General features: G+C 51.5%; 1 long non-coding RNA gene across 1 annotated transcript; it reads right to left on the bottom strand.

Moving 5' to 3' along the window:
• Positions 1-1318: 1318 nt before the first annotated feature.
• Positions 1319-14518, bottom strand: LOC113190071 (uncharacterized). Its single transcript, XR_003301731.2, has 3 exons — positions 14379-14518; positions 8974-9112; positions 1319-1689 (listed from the first exon to the last, which is right to left on the bottom strand). It is a non-coding gene; the product is annotated as an uncharacterized LOC113190071 (long non-coding RNA).
• Positions 14519-20396: the final 5878 nt, after the last annotated feature.

Genomic DNA, 20396 nt, shown 5'->3' with positions numbered 1-20396 from the left:
GCGAGCGCGCTACCGCTTGAGCCACATCCCCAGCCCAAGGATTTTTTGATTTAATGGTTCGACTTGGGATTTTTTGACTTTACGATGGTATGAAAAGGATGTGCGTTCAGTAGAAATTTCTACTGAAGTTCTTCAAATGTTGATTTTTTTTTTTCCTGTTTCGGGGATTGAATCAAGAGGGCTTTACACTGAGCTGCATCCCTGGTTCCTTTTTGTTTTTGAGACAGGATCTTGCTAAATTGCTGAGCTGACCTTGAACTTGTGATACTCCTGCCTCAACCTCCAAATAGCTAGGATTACAGGTGTGCACGGTGCTCAGCTTGAATTTTGAATTCTGAATCTTTTTTTAAAAATATTTATTTTTTAGTGTAGTTGGACCCAATACCTTTTTTTTATTTATTTATATTTGGTGCTGAGGATCGAACCCAGGGCCTCACATGTGCTAGGCGAGCGCTCCACCACTGAGCCACAACCCCAGCCCCAGAACTTGGAATCTTTTCTAGGGCTAGTGATACACAATCCGAGACTCTCCAGATGCTGCAGTGGCAGCCACCACAGTCCTCGGTCACCACAGGATCTTGAGGGTGAAGGCTGAGCTACAGTGCACCGTGTTACTGAGCTGGGACGTGCAGTAAGTCAAGTGTATCAATTGCATTTTTGACTTAGTTTACCAGGATGCAGAGGAGCATCTGTGATGTTTTTGGGGGGACAGTGTCTTGCTGTATTGTCTGGCTATCCTCGATTCTTACCTCAAGAGACCCTTCTGCTTCAGTCTCTAAGTAGCTGGAACTATAAGTGTGTGTCCCCTCCTTAGGCTGTGAGATTTTTAAATCATGAAAGACACATTCATAAAAAAGGGCACATAAAATATTTATGTACAATTTAATTATAAAGCTAACACTATGTGAACATTATCCAGGTCAAGAAATGAAACATTGGGCTGAGGATAGAGCTCGGTTGGTAGAGTGCTTGCCTCACATACACAAGGGCCTGGGTTCAATCCCTAGCACCACCACCAAAAAAAAAAAAAGAAAACATTGCCGGGCATGGTGGCGCACACCTGTAATCCCAACAGCTCAGGAGGCTGAGGAAGGAGGATCTCAAGTTTGAGGCCAGTCTGAACAATTTAGCAAGACCCTAAGCAACTTAAGAAGGGTTGAAGGTGTGGCTCAATGGGAAAGCACTTGTCTAGCATATATAAGGCCTGGGTTTGACCCAGCACTGGGGAAAGAAAAAAAAAAAGGAAAAAAATAAATAAAATTTTAAAAAATAAATTAGGAAAAGAAATAAAAGATTGTCAGGACCCAGAGCACCTCAAACATCCCCTTACTTCTGTCCTAACTTTTTTTTTAGAAATTATTTCCTTACACTTTCCCGGCTTGGTACGGTGCAGAACCGGGTCTGGTGCGTGCCAGCCGGGAGCCCTCCCGTGAGCCACACTTCCACTCCCACCCCTTACTTTTCTTTATGAGCATCTCTAACGTGGTAGCTTAGTTTTTATCTGAACAGATTTGAATCTTGAGAGGAAGAGAAGGATGCTGTGCCCAGCCTCTGGGGTCCGGCTTCTTCTGTCCCAACCTGCTGTGTTCACTCTCATTGCTGGACCCTTTTCCAGGGTCCTAATCTCTGTAATCAGTCCCCTATTGATGGGCACTGGGTGTCTCCAGTCTTCTGCTGCTGCAAATAAGGCTGCAACAAGAAAATGTGGTGAATTACACACGTGCAGGTTTATACATAACAGGCTTATGTTTAGGATAAGTTTCCAAAAGTTGAATCACCAGGTTGAAGGGCAACGCACTTTTAACTTGATGACAGACCCGTAAGTAGATAGCTATTGTCACAGTGACCTTAATAACACTGCACCTCTTACCCTCCTACCCGCAGTGCCTGTCGGTGATCTTTCCCCACCCTGTTGGACAAGTGGGTGACCTGCAGAGTGACACGGAGGCCAGGCAGGCCTGGGGTGGGGTGGCCCTTTGTCCCCACTGGGCTGGTGGCCCATGGGGGTTGGCTGGGTGCTAATGCAATTGCAGGGTGGGTAAGCAGCAGGAAACGGGCAGGCGTCCCCAGAGCTTGAGCCCACAGAGGGGAACCTGACCCCAGACCTCACAGACCCCTCACCCTCGGCCTAAAAGAGCTGGGAAGTGAGGAAATGTCACCCCTCCCATTTTCCTATGAACCGTCCCCCAGGAGCTGTGACAGCGCATGTTCAAAAACGCAGGCCTCACGCCCAGGGCTGGGAAAGTCGGCCCGACCGACCGAGCTGAGCCTGGGCCGGGAAATGGCGTGCACCGAGATGACTGTCTTGCAACTTCCTCTCAGGGTTGAGACACTTGGGAAAAGGACCCTGGGGCCCCAGCCTGGGTCACTAGGGCCCCTCAGCTCTCCCCAAACTTTGGTCACAGCACTGCTGGCTCCTTAGAGCATGAAGATGGCCAGCAGATATTGGCAGGGCCTTCACATGTGGCTGACAGGGGAGGAAGGCCTTTGCCTCCTGGCCTCCAGGGTGCCTGCTCTCCGGCAGGAGAGGAGCCGGGGACACAGTAGATGGCGTGTGTCCCTGCATGCCAGAAAGTAATGGCCACTAGCGAGGAATCCCATGACGCTGGGAAGGGGGATCCTCGCAGCTGGGAGAAGCCTGGGCTGGGGCACAGCAGGGAGGGCCTCCTCCAGAAGGTCACCTTGGAGCAAACCCTAGAGGCAGCTGGGGGAGGGCACCCGGCAGTGTCTGGAAGAAGAGTTCCAAGCAGGGCCCAGCTAGCGCCCATGTCCCAGGAGGGTGAGGTGGTCCCTGGGAACAGAGCCAAAATGGCAGGGGGTGAGGCCAGACAGGGCCAGGTCGGGTAGGACCTTGAAGAGGGGAGTGTGGGATTTAGTTTTAACTCCAAGATCAAAGGGCCCACTGCAGGGTGCGTTCGCTCCTATCCGAGTCTCAAGCTGGTGCCATGGTACAGAGGCGGCCACTGAGGCTCAGAAGTGGCTCAGTCAATCCAGGCCTCAGGGAGGTGCACACTCAGGTCTGCCTGAGACCTTGACCCTCGCTGGCCACCACGGCAGATGCTCCTGAGGCGCAAGCCAGGCTGGCCCTGACTGAGCCCCTACTGTCTACCTGCCTTGGCTCCTTCCCCTTCCTTGTTCCTGGGGGGCAGACCTGATCAGTGCCACCTTACAGATGGGGGGATGCAGCCCAGGGAGGTGAGGGGGCTTGCCCAAGGGCACGAGGCTGGCAGTGGGGCCAGAGCTCCTGCAGAGTGGCCCGAGGGCCTGTGTTCTGGAGCTGAGCCTGTGGGTCTCTTGCGGGTATTTCCCCAGGAGTCTTCCTTAGCTCTCAGGCCTCTAAGCCTACGCTGGGCCTCCAACACGGGGAGCTGGCAGCCTCCCCCTCCTCCACCCCACGCAGCCCCAACCCCACCCCAGCCAGAAGGCGCTGCTCAACATTCCCAGAACCTCTTTCTCAATCTCCCACAGCCTTGGCTCACAGGCCCACGGCCCTCCACACCCCAGGGCCTCTCTTTCAAGGCTCACCTCCTTCAGGCTGCCTCCTCAGACTGCCCCCTTCCCGGTTTGCCCCATCTTTCCTCAGTCTCTCCTTCCACTCGGGTGCCCCAGCCCTGTAGCCCCAGGCACAAACCCCCAGAGCACCTGCCTCCTCAGAGTCCTGCCTCCTCAGAGTCCAGGCGCTGGGATTTGAAGCCCCCCCTCCACCACACCCTTGTCTCGGGCTGACCAGGCCTACAGATGGGGCGCTCACCTCCTGGCCACATCACTCAGCCTCCGGCACCTCAAACCCACCGCCACCCACAGCGACTTCCGTCTGCTCACCACGGGCAGCACCACACCAGCTCACTGAGGAGGAGCTGCTTCCCCACCCAGACCCTCCTCTGTGGAGCCCCCTCTGCCCTCCTCTGCCCTCTAGGTCCCCTGGTCTCTATGCTCACCAGGATCTTCCCCCCAGGGATTGGCCACAAGGCCTCTGGGGGGTTCGTCCCTCTCTCCAGAGCTCAGGCACCCTGTTCTACAGGTCCTGGAGCGGTGCTAGGTCAACTAAAGGCTACTCTGTGCAAGTCTTTACCTGGTATACAGTAGGGTTCCAATTAGTGCATGTTGGAACTAAAGTCCATCCTCGGTTGGCCTTTACAAATGCTTACTGAGTCCTGCAGAGATCAGGTCTTCACCTCTGAAGACCTTAAATACTATCCCTGACCCTCCTCTCTCATTCTGTGGCTGAGGGCAAGATACTTCTTGGGGCCTCAGTCTCCTCATCTGCAAAATGGGAACAACAATGGGACACACCTCATGGGCCCGTGAGAACGCAGGTATGATGTCTGTGCGTGACTAGGTGCCCGCCAGAGGGAAGGAAGCTCAGCCCTGTCCCCAGGGCTCAGCATCTCAGTCCTCAGCCCCTTGGAGCTCTCACCCCAGGCCTCTCCACTGCTCCTGGGAAAAGCAGAAATGTGGGGAGCCAGGAAACTGGTAGAGCAGAGGCCTGAGACAGCCTCTCTGCCCACAGGCCCCACCACCCTGGGGGTCAAGGCTGCACGTCCCTCTCACCCTCCTTGAGCAACCAGCTATTGGGAGGAGAGCCAGCCCAGGAGAAGGGCTGGGGTAGGGACCCTATGGTAGGACAAGCAAAGCTCTTTGAAAAGAAAAGAAAAACAAACAAACCAAGAGTTACTGAGTTCCGCTGTAGGCTCAGAGGCCACAGCAGGAGTTATCTCCATTTTAAAGACAGAAACCAGCTCAGGGTGGGTGCTTCCACGGGCTCCAGGCCACACAGGGACTAAGGGCCAGAATCGGTATTTAAGCCCAGGCTTGTCTTACCCGCAAACCTGAGCTCGGCCCAAAGCTGCCTTAGGTCTATGAGTGTGGAGGAGGTGAGCGGACTCTAGTGGGCCACTGAGATGGTCGCCGAATTCATCTTGGAGTCTACGGGGCCCAAGGTCAGTGCAGAGTGGCCCAGAGGTCTGGCTAGGGCTGGGGGTAGCCAGGGTGCTGGAGCAGGAGGCCAGACCTGGAGGAGTTAACTGCATGAGGGGCCTGAGTGAATCAGAGGCTCCGCAGGCTGCGATGGAAATTCCCTGTGCATGGCGTGTGTGGTCACCCAGAAAAGGGAAACGGTGCTTTTCGGAGCAGAGGACAGCGGGGGCTGGAGCCCGGGAGCAGACGCCTGGCCGGGTGGGGCTGGCGAGCGGATTAGGACCAAGGAAGCCTCACCTCTGGGTCTGTTCCAGGCCCTAGGAGAGAAGTGGAGGTGAGGAGCCACAGGCCAGGCAAAGCCTGGTCGTGCTATGGCATGTCCATGGGCCTTGACAGATGGGCAGGAGTTCACAGCAGGGACCGGCCCTCCAGGCCATGGGAGCCGAGAAGCCAAGGCACGGGGCTGTGACTCAGCCCTGAGCCCCCATCACCCTGCTCTTGCTGGAGAACTCCTTCCTGTCCTTCAGGGCCCATCCCAAGTAGCAGTGCTCCCCCCCCAGGCAGCGTCCCACGGCCTCAGTTTCTCCCTTGAAGCTCACAGGACTTGTCTGAAGTCCCCATAGGACTATGGGTTCCCCCAGGGCAAGGGCTGAGCCCTAGCTGTATAGACAGCTCACACCCAGGACCAGCCTGGCTCCAGGTTTTTGTGACAATTCACAAAATTGAAATCTGCGGCTCAGAGAGGAGAGGTGGGACTCCGTGGACCAGCTGGCTGCGGCAGGAGGCGCTCACCCAGGGGTTTCCCTCGGCGGGATGTGGCCAGAGGGAAGGAATGGGGCAGGGCCTGTGGCAAAGGCAGGGGCCAGTGGGCACCCATGGCGGGGCCAGGGAAGGCCATGTGGCCCTGGGGTCCGAGGCCTGAGCTCCAGACCCCTCTGCTCCATCCTTGTCACAGTGCTGGGAAGTGTCCACCCTTCTGGGAGAGAGACTGAGGTACACAGTGGAGCCAGGGGTCAGAAGAGCGAGGCCGTGGGCTTAGATTTTCCTTGTGGAATCTAGAATCTCAGTCCAGACCTTTTAGCCGCAGACCCATGGTCCCCCCGAGCCTCAGTTTCCATCTTATGACGGAGATGACAGAACAGGCCTTTTCTGAGGGGAATACAGACGGAGGGGAACTGTCAACCTCGTGTCAACGCGAGGGACACTGCCACCAGGGATGGTCATATGCTCTCTCTCCCTGTCGCTGCTGCAGCACCAGCCGACACACCAGCTCTTAAGCAGTGTTGAGCTGTGGTCTCCACCCTTGTCCATCTGTCCCCACCCAATCCGCCCTGCACAGGGGCCTACAACCCACACCTGCCTGATGAGGGGGCTGACAACGAGTAGGGTGATGGCCTCCCGCCAGAAGCAACCCTCGGATACAGAGGAGCACACCCCATCTGCTGACCCCCTACTTGTCTGCTGTGAAGGTCAAAGGCACCCAAAGGAGCCGCCCTCAGGCAAGGGCCAGCAGCATGGCGCCCACTGGGGTTGGAGCTTTTCCAATCCTGAAGGGGAACTGAGAACTGTGGGAATGTGCCTCGTGCAGGCGGGGGTGGGCTGGGTCCAGTGTGTGTGGTGGGGGGGCGGGGAGCTGCTTCAAGGAGCTCACGCTTACAGGGTCCTGGGGTAAAGAGGAGAAGCGGAGCCCTGGGCAGGTGGCTACGGGGTTGGGGGTCACCGTGGGGTAGCTTCAGGTTGTCCACGCTGGCCAGGCAGTAGGAGGTTGGGGTGCTGTGTGGGAAGGAAAGAGGAAGCCATAGGGGGGCACTGCCGGGGATGGAGTGGGAGTGGGGGCTGGGGGCCTGGAGCCACTTTGGCCACAGCTACTTCACTTCTCTGGGTTTCGGTTTGTAAATAGCTGCTGGCTCTGTGCAGGCAGGATGGGCCCTGTCCCTTCTGTGGCCTGTGTCCAGGGAGGCCCAAGTTTCAAGAGCTGCAGATACTCAAACAGAAATTTGAGGACCCAAGGGGGCTTCGAGCCTATTAGCCTTTGGCCTGGGTGGGTGGGTTCTGGGGTCCACCCTGGGCAGCCCGACCTGTGGTCACTGAAGTGATGCAGCTGGGCCAGAGTTCTGCAGAATTGATGACTTGGCCACATGGGACTTATTTATAACTGGGCCTTTGTGGCCAGAAGCAGCTGCTGTGCCGCAGACTCAGCACTCAGGCTGGCCTCGGGCACAGGATGGTAAGGGCCAGCCTGGCCCAATGGCCCCTCAGCCTGGGCCTCAGGATCTGTGGGACCTCTGAGGCCTCTTTGGCTGGGCCCAGTCCCTGTGCTATGATGGTAGATCTTGGGATTTAGGGGGAGCTCCTCGTGGGGCAGGCATCTCAGAACGTCCTGGACCAAGGGGGTGGCTGATTCAATCAGTGGACTGGTCAGGCCCCAGGGGCTTGCTTGGGCCTTGGCCTTTCTGCAAAGATGTTCCTCCTCCAAAGGCCAGACGCTGTCAGCAAACTCAACAAGAAGCAAAGTCATCTCCCCTCCCTTTCTTGCAATATCAGCTTAAAACAAAACAAAACAGATTCAGGAAGACAGCAGCACTGAATCCCAAGACCTGACCCTAATGATGACCCTCTAGGCAGACTGACAGGTGGGGAAAGGCACAGGTCTCCAAGGACCCCCGTGTCACACTCCAGGGGCCTCCATCCCCTTAGCAGATGGAAAGCCGGGCCCTGCCCCCACCCTGCACATGACCACCAGTCTTCCTTTGATGGGGTGTCAGACCCTTTCCTGGGGTTTGCCGGGATGAAGAGGTTCCTACAACCTTCCTCCCATGTTTGCGTCCTTCTGAATCAACTTGTCGCCCGCTATGTCCCTCTGTCCCTCCACTCTCTCTGTTCACGTTGGTCCTGGCCCCCATTGCCAAGCCTTGTTTCAGCTGGCCCCCACCTGGCATGTGCTCTCCTACCCCCTCCAGCCTCTCCAGTCCCCCTCCCTAGGTCTTCCCCACACCCCACCTGGGAGGCCCAGCCTCAGTGCCGTCCCCAGAGCTTCGCCTCTTGGGAAGTAAAGTTCAATGAGTGGGCAGAAATGGGCTAGGATTCTCCCTCCTGGTGCCATGTACTAGAAAAAGAAAAAGAGGCCTGAGTGGGTGAGAGGTGGCCAGCGGGCGCTCAGCTCCAGACAAAGCCGAGCCCAGAGCCACGTGCCCTGACTCCCAGCCTGGAGCTCTCACCCCTGGCCCTCTGGCCTCCTGGACCACTGCTCGGCCCTGCCTGGCCCCTTCCCCTTGGTGGAAGCTGTTGGGGAAGGAAGGGGTAGGGGCTTCATGTGGGGGGAACTCAGGCCATCTACTGCCCAGGTCTGGGGCCTGGGGGGTTGTGGGCCCACTTCGGCTCCTCTGGGCAGGGTCAGGGTGCCCAGCCTGGAGCCGCCCTGGCTGCAGCTGCCCCTGTTTCCACATCGGCAGCAGCAAGGCCGGCGCCTGAGAAAACAGGAAGCGCCCAGTCACCACAGGAAGCATGTGTGCACTGCCTCCCCACCCCCGGCCCATTGCAAAACGCCAACAGCCCCATTACCACAGGCACCGCACAGGGGCTAGGAGAAATGCTCCTGCCACCTTGCCTGCCGAGGAGCTGGACAGACTCCCCCCGTGGGCCAGGCCTCAGAGCACTGTCCAGCTGCGACCTGGAGGAGCCCGGAATCTACCTGGGGACCAGAGCCTCAGGCCTTCCTTCCTCTGGATTCTCAGCCCAATTCCCAGATGGGCCTAAGCCAGGCCTACTTTGGCTACCCTTTAATCCAAATACGGGGTCAGGGGTCACAGAGAAACCATTCTGTGACCTACTATTTGGCATTTGAGGGCTGCCAGGCCTTCAGACATGACAAGGCCTGTTCCCAAGCCTTACTGAGGCGTTGACCCAGAGCTCTCCACCCCACCACCCTAGGGAGCCTGCTGCTGCCAAATCCACACCTGCCTCACTCTCTGCCCAGGCAAGACGCTGCCTGCCCCCGAAGGTCCTGCCTTTGAGAGGCTGGGTCCCTCCCCTTCCTCCCCTTGCTGCCCAACTCACCTCTGTTTCTGGCCCCTAGGCCCAGCCCTTGGAAGGAGACGGGAGTCCAGCAAGGTTGAGGCCGGGTGCCTGGGAGGCCTGTGTTCCTCCAGCCCCGGGGGACAGCAAGGAAAAGAGAAGAGAGCAGAGCATTTCATGGCTATAATAAATCAAAGGGGGAAGTCAGAACAGGAGAAATAAGAAACTTCCCTAGCCTGGGCACAGGGACCTGCCAGGCAGCAGCCCCCAGACACCCCAAGGCCTTCCCTCCCCTTCCCTCGTTCCTCCTGCCTCCCTAGCTAGCACCCAGATCTCTCCTCTGGCGCAGGTGCCCCACCTGCCCAGAGACTCTCCCTGGGCATCCAATGACCCTGTTCACGGTGATCCCTGGACCAGGTGCCTCTGTGCTCAAGTTTCTTCCTGAGAGGCACAAAAATCCCTGGGTCGTGCTGGTCTGGGGACATGAATGTAGGCTGCCCAGCAGAGAGGCATGAAGATAGTGACCACTATGAACCAAAGACCCTCAGAGGACGAAGGGAGGGGAGGGGCATCTGAGATTTGCTATGAGACTGTCGGGACTGTGAACATGTGTCTGTGGGAGAAGAGAGCACTTCTCTGAGCAGAAGCTGGGCTGGCCCCGGACAGTGACAACAGGCAGGGTCTCTACTCAGCCCTGTCCCTCTTCTTCTCCCAAGCCCTGGGGGCTGTGGTCCACAGTGCTCGCACGGGGTATACACAGCCACAGAACAGAACCACGGCCTGCTGCCCTGGCCTGGAGCGTCCACTCAGGTAGAAGACTGAGAGGGGAAATGTTTTAAAAAAGGGTCGGGGGATCCCACTATTAAAGAAAAGGTTGAGGGGCTGGGGATGTGGCTCAAGCGGTAGCGCGCTCGCCTGGCATGCGTGCGGCCCGGGTTCGATCCTCAGCACCACATACAAACGAAGATGTTGTGTCCGCTGAGAACTAAAAAATAAATTTAAAAAAAAAAATTCTCTCTCTCTCCCCTCTCTCACTCTCTTAAAAAAAAAAAAAGAAAGAAAGAAAAGGTTGAAAACTTGTGTGAGTTTCTAGGTAACATCAGAAATTTCAGACAGATTTTGGCTAGTTTTAGGGCCACTATGAACCATGTCCCCTACGCCCCTGAGACATTCCTCCTGCTCCCTGGCTATCAGCAAGCAAAGATGGAGGCTCCAGATGCCTCTACTTGAAGCTGTCCTGAGGTGGTGAGCTCACTCCCTCACTCCAGCTCTCTGCTCTCACTGAGCCACCTCTCCTGATGATATCTCCTAAGTGCCATCAGCCTGAAGCTCTTGGGAGGGTGTGGCAGGCATGGGGACACCCTGAGGCTCTGTTTCCTAGTCGGAGGACAGGGAGCACACCACTGTAGGCAGTGACTACAGGAGTCCAGGCTCTGGAGCATGTGTAGTGGGTGACCCTGGGCAAGCGACTTCACCTCTCTGAGCCTCAGTTTTCCCCATTCGAATGCCTAAGTCGAAAGTCTGCAATGAGGGACAAATGAGAGGTTGTGGAATGGGGCCTCGGGTGATCGTGTGGCCAGCATCACACCACAGTCCCCCTCCTGCCTCCTCCCAGAAGTCCCCACTTCCTCCCTCTGCTCCCTCTCACCTGCCTGAGTCAGGTGAGAACCTTGGCTCGCTTCTGTTCTCTAGCCCCCCAGGGCCCCTGGCCTCACCCTGACCCTTCCTAGTCTGGGACAATGCTGGAGCTGAACTTCTCGGCTCCCACCCAAGGGACTCCCTCCTTGAGACAAAAACTTGGAGGCCCCAACTTCTGCCCTGGCAAGGGCTCCTCCCTTTCAGCCAGGACTGTTTTAACAGCTGCTGGATTCATCAGGCAATGTCTTAATTTTTGCATCTGCAAGATTATCTGCCTTTCTCAGATGAGAAGACTGGGGTTCAGAATGGCTGGTGCCAGGTCCTCTGGCTAGAGAGGAGCAGTTTTCAAATGAGAACTCAGTTCTCCAGTCAGCCAGCCGCACAGAGATTCTATGTGAACCATAAGTAGAGTGGTGCCTCTTCTCATCTGGAGAGCAACTTGGAACTTTTGGAGGGTCACTACCACCCAGGCCCTTGGTCACTCGGCTTCTCAACCGTAGCACTCTTCCAGATTCTCCGACTTCTCCTGATCCAAGCTGGAGAATGTCAGAGTTGGAAAAACTCCAGCCTCAGGCGCCCATGAGAACAAAGAGTATAAAATCCAGAAGGGTGAGCAGCCTCCTGGTTTATGCCCTTGGCTCCCCACCCTGGCCATGCACACAGTGGGCCAGTAGCACTTAACCTCAAAAGTGACAAAGCAGCATTCCCTGTGGCTAGAACGGGGACGAATGTTTGCGGGTTCCAATCCCAGGTCTGCATCTGAGAACCGAGTCACTGGATGAGGGACTTGACCCTAATGTGAGGAGAAAAATGAGTCCCCTGGTGTGGAGATGCTGCAGGAGGGACTTTGGCTTCCAACAGCCCAGGGTTGGTCCCCCTCCTTGCACACTCTCAGCTCTGACCCGGATTACTCCCACTCCACAGGTGAAGGAGGTCGGGGAAGGAGGCTGCTCCAGGGCCTTCTGGGGATGAGCCAGGAGGTGGCGGCTGGCCGGTGAGTGGCTGGAGTGCCTCGCGTGCAGAACAGGACCACAGCCCCGATCAGAGGCCTGTTCTCGCCGGCCCCTGTTCTATCCCAGCGGCGTGGGGGAGGGGAGATGGGGCTCCTACCCCCATTTTCCCGCCGAGATAACCGAGGCGTGGAGCCCGGCTGTCACTTGTCACTTGTCCCGAGCGGGGCGGTAGGCTGGCCCCCACCCCCACCGTTCCCCCGGCTCCCGGGCCAGGATGCCCAGCTGCGGGGGGGGGGGGCGGGCTCCGCCCGGCGAGGTGCGGGGGCGGGGAGGCGGCGCCCCGCACCGTCTCGCCGCAGGACCGACCTCGGCCCTTATCTGCTCGGGCAGCTTCCGCCCCCGCCCGCCGCAGGCCAGGCCCCGCCCCCGCCTCCGGAGCCGGACCCAGGGCCCAGGGGAGCCGAGCTGCGGCCGCTGCTGCCCAGCCGAGCGCACAGCGCCGGCCCCCAGGTGGGCAGCGGAAGTGATCACCCGGGGCGCCCCCACCCTGCCCGGGATGCCCACCCCAGCCCCGCGAGGGCTCCCGGCCAGGCCGCCCTCCCCGAGTGGAGTGGGAGGGGTCCCTTGAAGCCCCAGGGACACGAGGAGCGGGTCCGTCTATACCGGCTCTCGGGGGCCCAAGACACCCCCCACACACACACAGTGTCCACTAGCGAGGTCTTCCGAGTGGGAGGGGAAAGAGAAAGGTGAAGACACCTGAGAGAAAGTGAAAAGCAAGCCACAGACTAGGATGTGAGCCCTGCACCAGGGGGGCGGGTCCACCCCGAAATCCATGCAGAGTTCTTGCCCATCTTGCAGAAAAAGAGCAAGGGATCCAAGAGAAGCACGGACAAAAGTCACCAAGAGGCAGAAACAGAAGGGGAGACACATTGTCCAATAAACATCTTAGGGATGCTCAACGTCCAGTGAGGAGGGAAATGCAAATGAAGACCCCCTCGAGATGCTATTTTACACCATTAGAAGGGCAAGAGTAACCAGGCTGGCAGCACCCAGAGCTGGAGAAGAGGCGGGGCACAGGAGGGCCCTGCGCTGCCAGTCAGAGCGCAACTCCAGATAACCACTGGGGAAAACAATCTGCTTGTACCTTACAAAACTGAAAGATAGCAGAGGCTGTCACCCAGCAAACTCTCCCAGGCATAAAATCCAAAGAGGCTCTTGCACATACTCTGAGAAACACACACAGACCAGAATGTTCACAGCTGCATGTTTTTGAATAGAGTGTCTGGAAATAACCAAGTGCCCATTAACTAGAGTGGATAAATAAATTACAGTAGATTGACTCAAACAATGGCACACCCTTCAGCAGAGCAAGCAAAGGACCCACGTGGCACACAACATCAGGAGTGACCCAGTACCATAGTATGCAGGGGAGAAAGTCAGTCCCTGAAGACAGGTCTCCTTCTGGTGAAGTTCAAAACCAAGCCAAATCGTATCTTTATAAATAATAGTGTGGTTCCTTCCAGTACTTTTGCTATTAGCGGAGGAGATGATTATCCTGAGTCTAAAAGACTCAAGGCTATCTGTTGAGAAACTATTAGAACCCTGAAAATGAAATTGGTTTATAAGGTATAAAAGGAATACATCAAGGGGCTGGGGCTGGGGCTCAGTGGTAGAGCACTTGCCTAGCATGTGTGAGGCACTGGGTTTGATTCTTAGCACCACATATAAATAAATAAAATAAAGGTCTATCGACAGCTACAAAAATAAATTAATAAATAAAGGAATACATTGAAATAATCTGCCTTCTTGTATACTACGGAGCCATTCAAAGTGTAATGGGAAATGGCTTTTCAAAATATCCACAAAAATGTAAAATAGCTAGAAGTAAATTTGTTAATAATTATTCAGGACTTCTAATATGAAAGAAAATTGCAGAGCAGTTTAAAAAAAAATAAGAAAAGCTAAATCAAAATATTGCCTAAACATACATATAGGTGTGAGAAAACAGCACGAGGGTGTGACTCGGTGGTAGGGCACTAGCCTAGGATGCATGGGTCCCCCCTCCAGAACTGGAAAAGAAAGAGAAGGACCAATCAGATCATTCCAAAATTCAGGTTCCCTCAAACAGGAGTCAAGGAGATTGGGGGTGGGGGGCAATAACAAGTGAGCAAATATGTAAAGAAACACAGAAATTAAATTAAAAAGAGCCCCGCAAGGGCCAAGATGAGAGTGGCATAGATGCACAAGGATGTCACACCAATTTGCCTACCTGTGATGGGCGCCTGGGAAAGGGAGGACTGAATGGATGTGTATAGACTTTTATTCAGAGTGTGGGCAAAAGCTTGTCCGTTTTCCAAGAGCCCATGCTGGCAGGACAAAGAGGAAGCCTATGGATAACAGGGCCCCAAAGACACACCGGCACTGAAGGTCTTCAGGCTGCGTGAACCAGGAAGGCTTCAGGGAGAAGCAGGATTTCAATTCACAAAGCAGGTGAAGAGCACTTCCCAGGCCTGCCTGGGGTGAGATAGGGGCTCCACTACTTGCAAAAGCAGAGAGCCTGCCTTAGCAAGTAGTGTGAGCTCTTGGGCATCATGGAACCCTTGCTGAGTGGCAGGGGGAGAGGCGGGGGGCCTGCAGAGTCACTGGGCAATGTCTGGTTCAGGATTCAGGAGAGGAAGCACCCCAGGAATGAGGAGGATGGCCAGGCCACTCCAAGAACAACCTGAGAAAGGTTCCAGAAAGGCCTATCCCTTTCAGAAAGGCCGAGTCTGAGTCCTGGGGGAGAGCGTGCCTGTGCCTCTTTTTGGCTCACCTCTCTGAGAGCCAGGTGCCTTTCTGTAAGAGACTGCCACCTACCTGCTGATCCCACAGAAAGCCCTGAGACAAGAAGGTGGGCTGCTTTCTCTTGGGAGGCTACACTCCGGAAGCATTCTCACAGCCACTGTCTGGTCAGCAGGCTCAGGGGTGGTCCACCTTCTGGGAACCTTTTCGAGGGCAGAAGTCTTCTTGCTCCCCAGTAAAGCTGCCGGAGAAAGGAACAGCATTTAAATCCAGATCCAAAGGAACAGCATTTAAATTCAGATCCAAAGGAATAGCATTTAAATTCAGATCCAAAGGAACAGCATTTAAATTCAGATCCGGGCATCCCAGAGTGGAGTGAAGAAATGGATTTCCAACTTCCAGATCCCAGACACCATGCAGAGCCACACCATGTCTAGGCCCATCCTATCATTAGGCCCATCCCATCACCATCCCACCAGGAAATCCCTGAGGCCCCCAAATCACTTGATAAATCAGAAAATGCTCATTTGTACTTAGCAGGGAGAGGAGATGGTGACCCCACCCTGACTAATGTATCTATTCTTTTTGTTACTTTTACATTTTCTTTATACCCATATATTCACACACCTAAAGAATATTAGTATGCTGCCAGGTGCAGTGACACAGGCCTGTAATCTCAGTGACTTTGGAGGCTGAGGCAGGAGGATCAACAGTTCGAAGCCAGCCTCAGCAACTAGAAGAGGCCCTGAGCAACTTAATGAAAACATGTCTCAAAATTTAAAAATACAAAATGGGATGGGGATATGGCTCAGTGGTTAAGTGATCCTAAGTTCAATCTCTACAGAAGGAGAAGGAGAAGGAGAAGATTATTATTAATATCTAACCTTTCTATGAAACTTCCCATTTTCAGTCTTAAATGTTTTGTGTGTATTCATTCATTTAATCCTCACTACAATCTAATACAGTAATCCATTTTAAAGATGAGAAGGCTGAGGTATAGACATTAAATAATTTGCCCCCAGAAATCTGACACCAGAATCTTTTTTGTTGCACTTTAAATTTTTTAATTTATTCTACATTTTTATTTATGATCATACATAACAGTGGGACTCACGGGTGACATATTTCTACTTGCACATAACACAATTTGGTCAACTTCCCTCCCCAGTAACCTCCTCCTTTCCTTCCCTCCTCTCTCCCCCTGAACCTCATCCCTTACTCTACTAGTTTACATGAACTCCCTTTTAAAATTATTTTTTCTCTCTAGCTTCTACATATGAGAGAGAACATACAACCCTTGACTATCTGAGTCTGGTTTATTTGCCTCAAAATGATGCTCTTCAGTTCCATCCAGTTTCCTGCAAATGACATAATTTTGTTCCTCTTTATTACAGTAGATTTACTCAAACAATGGCACACCATTCAGCAGAGAGGGCAAAGGACCCCTGTCACACCTCAGGCTGATCTTCTTTTGAGTTTTCTCACACATATATGTATGTTTAGGCAATATTTTGTTTGATTTAGCTTTTTCTTATTTAAAAAAGCTCTACAATTTTCTTTCATATTAGGAGTCTTGAATAATTCCTAACAAATTTACTTCTAGCTATTTTACATTTTTGTGGATATTCTGAAAAGCCGATTTCCCATTGCACTTTGAATGGCTCCGTAGTATACAAGAAGGCAGATTATTTCGATGTATTCCTTTATTTATTTATTTTTGTAATGTTGATAGACCTTTATTTTATTTATTTATATGTGGTACTGAATTAAAACTCCTTGGTGTCATATGGTGATTCCATTCCTGTTCTTTTGAGGAACCTCCATACTGATTTCCATGATGGTTGTACTAATTTACAATCCCACCAACAGTGTGTAAGTGTTCCTCTTAATCCACATTCTTGTCAGCATTTAGTATTACATGTCTTCTTGGTGGCTACCATTAAAACTGGAGTGAAATGAAATCTCAGTGTACTTTGTGTGTTTGTGTGTGTGTGTGTGTGTGTGTGTGTGTGTGTGTGTGTGGTGCTGGAGATTGAACCCAGAGCCTTGCACATTTGAGGCAAGCACTCTACCAACTGAGCTATAGCCCCCAATCCTGAAATCTCAGTGTGGTTTTGATTTGCATTTCCCTGATTGCTAAAGACGTTGAGTATTTTTTCACATTTTTATTATCATTTGAATTTCTTCTTTTGAGCCTAGCCTGGTGGTGCACATCTGTAATCCCAGCTACCTGGGAAGCTGAGGCCGGAGGATTTCAAGTTTGAGTCCAGATTGTACAACTTAGTGAGACCCTGTCTCAAAATAAAAGATAAAACATGCTGGGCATGGTGGCACACACCTATAAACCTAGAGGCTCCGAAGTTCAAAGTTCAAGTTCAAAGCCAGCCTCAGCAACAGTGAGGTGCTAAGCAACTCAGTGAGGCCCTGTCTCTAAATAAAATACAAAATAGGGCTGAGGATGTGGCTCAGTGGTTGAGTATCCCTGAGTTCAATCCCTGGTACCTCCCCCCAAAAAAAGATAAAACAGGCTGGGGCGGGGGCTGTAGCTCAGTGGTAGAGCACTTGCCTAGCATGGGTGAGGCACTGGGTTGGATCTCAGCATCACGTAAAAATAAGTAAACAAAAATAGATATTAAAAAAGAAAAGGCTAGGATGCAGCTTGGTGATAGGGCCCCCTGGGTTCAATTCCCAGTACCACAAACAAAAACAAAACTTTTGAGACATGGCTGTTTAGTTCATTTGCCCATTTATTGATTGGGCTATTTGGGGTTTTTTTGGTGCTAAGTTTTTTGAGTTCTTTATTCTGGATATTAATCCTCTGTTGGAATTGGAGCTGGCAAAGATTTTCTCAGTTTTTTGTTTTATTTTGTGCTTTGTTTTGGTACTGGGGATTTAACCCAGGGGCGCTTTACCACTGAGCTACATCCCCAGCCCTTTTCAATGTTTCTATTTTGAGGTGGGGTCTCACTAAGGGCCTTGCTAAATTTCCAAGGTGATGCTCCTGCCTCAACCTCCGGAGCTCTAGGATTACAGGTGTGCACCAACACCCCGGGCTTCTCCCATTTTGTGGACTCTCTTCACACTTGCTCTTTTTACTGTGTAGAAGCTTTTTAATTTGCTGCCATCCCATTTATTCAGCCTTGGTATCATTTCCTGAGTTGTAAGAGTTCTCTTGAGGAAATCATTGACTTCACTTAGATGTATAGTAGTGCCCTATGCAGTTGCAAACTTTCTGACTTAATTCCTAGATCTTTCATGATCCACTCTGAGTTGACTTTTTTTTTTGTATTTTTTCTCTTTTTCCTGGTACTGGGGCACTCTGCCACTGAGTCACATCCTTACCTCTTTTTTTTATTTTTATTTTTTAATTTTTTTGAGAGAGAGAGAGGGGGGGGGAATTTTAATATTTATTTTTTTAGTTTTCGGTGGACACAACATCTTTGTATGTGGCACTGAGGATCGAACCCAGGCCGCACACATGCCAGGTGAGCACGCTACCTGAGCCACATCCCCAGCCCATCCCTACCTTTTTTTATTTCTTATTTTGAGAAAGTATTGTAAATCACCCAGGCTGGCATCAAACTTGGGATCCTCCTACCTCAGCCTCCCAAGTCACAGGGATTATAGGTGTAAGCCACTGTATCAGCTTGAGTCAACTTTTGTGCAGAGTGAGAGAGAGGGACCTAGTTTCACTAGAGACAGAGATACAATTTTTATATATAGCGAGATTTTATATGTAGTGAGAAATTATGAGATTTTATATGCATAAAATTTTACACAGTTACATAAAAGTGGATCATATACATATTTAAACATAATTTCTCTATTATTATTACTTATATTTTGGTACTGGGGATTGAACCCAGGGGCACTTTACCAGTTATGCCCCCAGTCCTTTTATAATATTTTTAAGTTTTTCTCTAAATAATTTTTTTTAATTAAATTGCTGAGGCTGGCCTTGAACTTGGGATCCTCCTTCCTCAGCCTCCTGAGTAGCTGGGATTACAGGTGCTCACCACTGAACCTAGCTAGACATGGTTTTCCTTTAACAGTTTTCCTTCCATGAAATTCATGATGGGGGGATGACACATGAACTTACATATACCAATACTTGTAATCATGTATACATATGAAGTTTCACCATTATTTTATTTAACAAAATTTTTTTTTAGTTGTAGATGGACACAATATCTATCTGTCTATCTATTTATTTATTTATTTTTATGTGGTGCTGAGGATCAAACCCTGTGCCTCACATGTGTGAGGCAGGCACTCTACCACTGAGCTACGGCCCCAGCCCTCACCACTATTTTAAAAGAGTGGATCATGTTATATAAGCATTTCTGCTTATTTCCCACTTTTCTCACTTATATACCTGGAAGCCCCTGGCAGATCCAATTCGGTGTACTCTTGCTTTTTGTGATGCTGGGGATTGAACTTAGGATCTTGGGCATGCTAGGTAAGCACTTTACTACTGTCCCTGGTGCTTTTTCTTAAATTGACACATAATAATTATACATATTTATGGGATATGCTATGATAATTCAATATATGTATACAATGTGCAATGATAAAATCAAGGTAATTAGCATTTCCAGCTCCTTAAACATTCATCATGGGCTGGGGTTGTGGCTCAGAGGTAGAGCACTCGCCTAGCATGCGCGAGGCACTGGGTTCAATCCTCAGCATCACATAAAGCAAAATAAAGACATCGTGTCCACCTATAACTAAAAAATAAATATTTTTTTTTTAAATTATCATTTCTGGCTGGGTGTGGTGGTGCATCTTGTAATCCCAGTGACTCAGGAAGCTGAGGCAGGAGGATTACAAGTTTGAGGCCAGTCTCAGCAATGTTGTGAGACTCTGCCTCAAAAATAAAAAATATTAAAAAAACACAAAAAAACCAAAAAAACAAAATGGAGTTCAGTAGTAAAGCACCCTTAGGTTCAATCCCCAGTACCAAAATATAAAACAAATTTTCTAAGCATGGTGGCACATGCCTGTAATCCCAGTGATTTGGGAGACTGAGGCAGGAGGATCCCAAGTTCATAGTCAGCCTCAACTACTTAGTGAGGCCCAAAGCAATTTAGTGAGACCCTGTCTCAAAACAAAAAATAAAAAGGGCTAGGAATGTAGCTCAATGGTAAATCATTTCCCTAGCATATGCAAGGCCCTGGGTTCAATCCCCAGTACCACAAAATCATCATCATCATCATCATCATCATCATCATCAGGGTACAGTGGGGCACACCTTTAGTCCCAGCTACTAGGCAGGCCTGGTCAAGAGGATTGCTTGAACCCAGGAGTTTAAGACCAATCTGAGCAACATAACTAGACTCTGTCTTGATAAAATATTAAAAAACTGTACACAACAGCCAGCTATGTGTAGAACATTAGAACTTCTTCTGACTGTAGTTTAGTATCTCCCTTTATCTGTGCCTCTCTCCCTTTTCCCATTTTACACAGTTACATAAAAGTGGATCATATACATATTTAAACATAATTTCTCTGTTATTATTACTTATATTTTGGTACTGGGGATTGAACCCAGGGGCACTTTACCAGTTATGCCCCCAGTCCTTTTATAATATTTTTAAGTTTTTCTCTAAATAATTTTTTTTAATTAAATTGCTGAGACTGGCCTTGAACTTGGGATCCTAGTCAGCCTCAACTACTTAGTCTCTAGGGACCTCTAGTCCACTCTCTCTACTTCTGTGAGGTCAACTTCTTGAGTTTCCATGTCCAAGTCAGTATTTTAAACAGTGCACACGGGTCGGGTCTGCCAACTGTATTTTTTCACCTGATTCTCGTGCTTGTCTCTAACCCATTAGGGAGTCTGATGGTGGAGGTCCCAGGAAAGGGTAGTGAGTAGGCAGCAAGTGGCATTTCTGGGGGGGTCTTGCCCACTCCCTTGCCTGATGACCAGAAACCCTCAGCCCCCAGAGGCAGGAATGCTGACAGTGTTATTGTGAAATCATTTGCATATTGTGAAGTGCTTTGCATAGGACGGAGTGATTTGCATAGAGGGGCATCTTAGAGGTCCCAGGGCAGCATCACTGAGTGTCTTCTCCTCTTCTCAAGAATCTAATCCGG

This window comes from Urocitellus parryii, chromosome 4 (genome assembly GCF_045843805.1).
Source record: "Urocitellus parryii isolate mUroPar1 chromosome 4, mUroPar1.hap1, whole genome shotgun sequence".
Lineage (NCBI taxonomy): Eukaryota > Metazoa > Chordata > Mammalia > Rodentia > Sciuridae > Urocitellus > Urocitellus parryii.
The sequence above is the reverse complement of the archived record's forward strand: the minus strand, read 5'-3'. Positions and strand labels throughout refer to the sequence as shown.